Below are 5,864 nucleotides of genomic sequence, written 5' to 3' on the forward strand. Positions count from 1 at the left end.
TTTGCCGTGTTCAACTTTATGTACGCAGCATTATATCATACGTGTATCATATAACATAAGGTTGTGATACGCGACATTGATATCACATGACTCTGACATATAGAGTTAGAACATACTAGCCTTATATTATGGATTGGTCTCCGCTGCGCTCCAACTAGATACCGCAGGCGTAGTCGCAAAGTGCGGCAACTATCATCGAGGTAAACAAAAATTTTGATAAAAAATGTTCATAAAATGAAAACTACTGGGCCAAACTATGTAATTTTTTATGGGACCAAATGGCATCTATTCTGCTAAAAATTACGTAAATCGGATCATAAATCTCAGAGTAATCGGTGTACATACAAAAACATACCGATCGAATTGATAAGCTCCTCCTTTTTGAAGTCGGTTAAAAATAAAGAATGAGACGAGCAGGACGTTCAGCTTATGGTAATTGTTACGCACTGCCCATTACAATGCAGTGCCACTTATTATTGAAAAACCCAAACATTCTGAGATGCACTACAACGGCGAAATATAATGTCGAATCTTATAGGTAGACTAGCTGACCCGGCAAACGTTATTTTGCCATATAAAGTATAATTCACGCGATAGCTTTATAAGTAATAAAATATTGCCTATATATATACAGTACATCATTTTGTTCTATTGTCAATAGTTTTTGCAGCGCACGCAAAAATAGGTTTTCGATTTTACACCTTGTGTTACAAAATAGCAATTTTATTACGGATCCCTAATTTTGAAAAAAAAAAACATAGCCTATAACCTTCCTCGATAAATGGACTACCCAACACTGAAAGAATCATTCAAATCGGACCAGTAGTACCAGAGATTAGCGCGTTCAAACAAACAAACAAACAAACAAACACTGCAGCTTTATAATATTAGTATAGATTAGTATATTAGTATAGATATACATCCGAGCAATTTTGGCCTAGTGTTGGGAATAAGGATTATTTGTACAGAGGTATGAATAATGTAGTTTCATTACTGTCGGAATTTTTTACAACTTTGACAATGTAAAATAGTAATTTTAGTGATAACACAGTAGCACGTCACGCGACAAGTTAGGATATCATCCCCACCATCTGGATGTGTGGCGGTCCTGCACAGTGCGGTTTTCAAGGAGCTTTCTTCCTCGTACTACAACGCTGTGGAATGAGCTTCCTTGTGCGGTGTTTCCGGGACGATACGAAGACCGGCAACGCTCTTGTGATTCCTCTGGTGTTCCAAGAGAATGTGGGCGGCGGTGATCACTTAACACCAGGTGACTTGTAGGCTCGTTTGTCCTCCTATTCCATAAAAAAAAAGTTGGACATATAGTAATTAGTATCGCTAATAGTTTTATTATAGACATGATTTTCAGAATGTTTTTTTTTTTCATATTACTCCGAAATTTAATATCTGATGAAACACATGTTCTGAGTACTTTTATAAAGAGCTCAAAAACATAGAACAGCTAAATTTAAGAATTCGAATAACTCAATATAACAAAAAATATATTTTTGAGCTGCTCAAAATCGCCATAAGAACAATTTTAAGCCTTTAGGTATGGAATTAGCGGGTTGTTGCAGGGATGGCCTTAGGGTCCACCGTTTTCCTATTTTTTTTTTAATCTTTATAATTATTGACTTTATTTTAAATAGTTTTTTCTTGTTAAATTTTCGCCGAATGATATATAATAAATAAACAAAAGTACAATAAGTACGCGCGAAACATAAAACATCGAAACGCAATGCTATTGGTTGAAGGGCATTGTGACGTCAAAATGCGTCAAAATCTAGATAAACATAAGCAATGGTATGGTTCCTAGATATTATTTTCGGTGGGTTAGGGATATATTAAATTTTATGTTGGTTTCTTATTATTCAATGATTTGTATAATTTATTATTTACAATGACTGAAAGTGGATTTTTTAAAGCGCAATCAGACAATCTTCCAAAAATAGACGCGTTTATGATGCTATCTGATGACGGGTTTTTTGTGTTGCAAACTCCAGATTATTATTAATTTATGCTGAATTTAAAAGAGTGAAAGCTACAAGGTAATTATGTAATAAGTAATTAATTTAATTTTAAAGTTTATTGAATTTATTTGTAAAACTAAACATAAATGCAGAAAATATCATTTAATTGGAATTACCATATCTAATGTTTTTTTCTGTTATAAAAGACCTCAATGAGAATCATAGGATAATCATATCAATGTTAATATTCTGTTTTAAGGATACATTTTAATGTAAAAAACAATAAATTTATAAACTATATAAAAAATATTATTTTCTATACACTCACTTCGAAATTGGTACCTTGTATAATACCACATCAACTTAACAAAGTTGTTGGAGATACGTACCAGGTACCGGCTCTACCAGAGTCGGAGAATACCTCCCCGAGCATTCTCGCTCGGACTGCCCGTCGTATTCTGGGGAGGGCATCGATCATCTCAAGGGCTGCCTTCAAGCGGCAATTGACGACGGGCTTGCACAGATCCCCTCCGCTGAAATCGTAGTCTTGGGTGATTTCAAGGGGCACAATGCCGAATGGCTTGCATCACGTACCACAGACTACGCAGGGCGATCTGTGCATAGTTTCGCATTAGCGTATGGTCTGTCCCAATTGGTTGAGTCGCCAACGCGGCTCCCGGATGTGGATAGCCACATGCCATCCTTATTGGATCTTCTGCTGACTAAACATCCAGATAGTTACCAGGTCTCCGTCGATGCCCCTCTCGGAACGTCTAACCATTACCTGGTCAGGAGTGTAGTGCCTATCCGACTCCAACATCGCAGACCACCAGCGACCCGCCGTGTTTGGCACTACAACTCAGCAGATTGGGATAAGATGCGTTCCTTTTTTGCATCCTACCCTTGGGGCAAGGTTTGTTTCCCTTCGGATGATCCTAGGGCCTGCGCTGTTGCAGTAGCCAATGTGATACTGCAGGGCATGGATATTTTTATACCAAGCTCTGTAGTACCGATCGGTAGCAGATCACAGCCCTGGTTCGATGCGTCAGTTAAAGCAGCATCTGACTGCAAAAATAAGGCGTATCGAACTTGGGTTTCGGCGCTGGGCTCAAAGGATCCGAACTGCAAAGTTCTAAAAATGAAATTTAACCGTGCTTCCAGATTTTTTAAGCGGCAAATCGCCTTTGCGAAATCAAAGCACGTCGAGCTCAAAATCGGCGAGCAGCTTTACAATTACCCGACGAACACGCAAGTTCTGGTCGTTGTCGAAAGCTGCTCTTGGTAACTTCAACCAGCCGTCCATGCCGCCGTTGCACATGACGAATGACACCCTGGCCCATACGGCAAAAGAGAAAGCCGAGCTCCTGTCCGAGCTCTATGCCTGAAGTACAGTTCAGACAAAAAACTGTTAGGCGAGTTCTGTTTTCGTTGGACGTCAGGAAGTCGAGTGGGCCCGATAGCATTTCTCCAATCGTACTTAGAACGTCTGCCCCTGAGTTGACGCCGGTGCTAACGCGTTTATTCCGGCACTCTTATCAAAGGCGTAGTCCCCGACTCATGGAAGTCAGCCCTTGTCCATCCGATCCAAAAAAAGGAGGCAGTTTGGATCCGGCGAACTACAGGCCTATTGCTATTAACTCTCTGCACTCCAAAACCATAGCACTGGTGATGCCGTATACACGGGCCATGCAGGTCTCTCTCGGGAAATCGTTGGCCAGTGCCGCGAGAAACTTGTGTCTTCTATCGAGTCCTCTCTTGAGAAGGTCGCGGAATGGGGTAAATTGAACCGTGTCCAATTTAACCCCAAGTAGACTCAAGTGTGCGCGTTTACCACTAAAAAAACCCGATTTGCCGTAACACCGCTCTTCGACAACAGTTCCCTTAAAGCCTCGCTTATTATCAGAATACTGGGTCTCGAAATCTCGAGCGATTGCCAATTCCGTGGCTATTTGGAGGGCAAAGCCAAATTGACTTCGAAGAAGCTCGGCGTCATCACTAGAGCACGGCAATACTTCAAGCCGGCCCAATTCTAGCTTTCTAAAAAGCGCACAGGTCCGGCCACACATGGAGTATTGCTGTCATCTCTGGTCTGGCGCACCCCGTGCAACGTAGAGCAGCTCGAATTGTCGGGGGCCGGCTGGATCACTTGGCGTTGCGTAGAGATGTCGCTTCATTGTGTGTCTTCTACCGCATTTATCACGGGGAGTGTTCCAAAGAGCTGTATACCTGATTCCTGCCGCCGGATTCCACCTTCGCACGACACGCCACAAGTTAGGATATCATCCCGACCATCTGGATGTGTGGCGGTCCTCCACAGTGGGGTTTTCAAGGAGCTTTCTTCCACGTACTACAAAGCTGTGGAATGAGCTTCCTTGTGCGGTGTTTCCGGGACAATACGACATGGGTACGCCGCCCACATTCTCCTACAATACCGTCGTTTAGGAATCACAAGATCGTTGCCGACCAATTAAAAAAGTTTACCTACCCGCTTTTTTTATTGTAGGTACCCATTACGTATCGTCCATATCGTATCGCACATCACAAGGAAGCTCATTCCACAGCTTCGTCGTACGTGGAAGAAAGTTCCTTGAAAACCGCTCTGTGGAAGAACAAGGTCAAATGGTTACTGTTTTACACCACTTTGATCGCATAGTTGAGTCTTTTGGAACTAGAAAAATTACTTTATCTAGGTCACTTTTCGAAGTATCTTTTAGAAGATACTTCAAGCTGCGAAGGCAGTTTCCACTTTGCGAGTCCGACTCCAAGCCAGTGCAGTGGTTGGATCCATTTAACATGAACAAATAAAATCATAAGCATATGATATGCTTAAATTACACGTACCAGTATCTTCTACTGACTTGAAATTTAAGTATGTTACAGGTAGCGATATAATAAAAATCTTCAAATTAATTAACCTAAAAAATACAAAAGACCTATGGGGCCATTCGACTAATATTGTTAAATACATACTTGACATTATAGCACCTGAATTAGCAATAATATTTAATGAATGCATAGATGAGGGTGTGTTTCCTGACCTCATGAAATACAACAAAGTTATACCTTTGTTTAAATCGGGCAGTTCTTTTGACCCTGCTTTTTCAGACCTATTTCAGTGCTGCCTTTTTTTAGTAAAATGTTTGAAAAACTTTTGCTTCAACAGCTACAAATGCATTTTTGTAAATTAATGAACAAAAATCAGTTTGGTTTCACTAGGGGCTCATCAACAATTAATGCGGGTACTAGACTCATTGAGCACATCTTTGACGCCTGGGAAGAGTCACAGGATGCATTGGGCATTTTTTGTGATTTGTCAAAAGCATTTGACTGCGTCCACCATGAAACTTTACTCCTAAAACTAAAGCATTATGGAGTGAAAAATAGAGCCCTGAATCTGTTGAAATCATATTTAAGCGAAAGAGTTCAGATAGTCGATGTAAATGGCAAACGGTCTTCGGGTAAACCTGTGGGAATAGGTGTTCCACAGGGTTCTATTCTCGGTCCTTTCTTGTTTCTTATATATATTAACGATCTACCATTTGTGGTAGATGATAGCCATGAGATTGTATTGTTTGCTGATGATACTTCACTTATTTGTAAAGTGAAGCGACGTGTGGATATTGATGACGAGGTAAGCAATGCACTCTCAAAGATAGTGCGTTGGTTTGAGACGAATAATCTGCACTTAAACAGTAAAAAAACAAAGTGTTTACGGTTCATTACACCAAACACAGCGGAAGTACAAACCAACGTACTTATAAATGACCAGAGATTGGAACTTGTGGACACTACGGTCTTCAGTGGGGTCCACATATTACCCATCTAGCAGATAGGCTCAGCTCTGTAGCATATGCAGTTAGAAAGATTAGAGAGTACACGAATGTTGCGACCGCT

This window comes from Leptidea sinapis, chromosome 13 (genome assembly GCF_905404315.1).
Source record: "Leptidea sinapis chromosome 13, ilLepSina1.1, whole genome shotgun sequence".
Classification (NCBI taxonomy): domain Eukaryota; kingdom Metazoa; phylum Arthropoda; class Insecta; order Lepidoptera; family Pieridae; genus Leptidea; species Leptidea sinapis.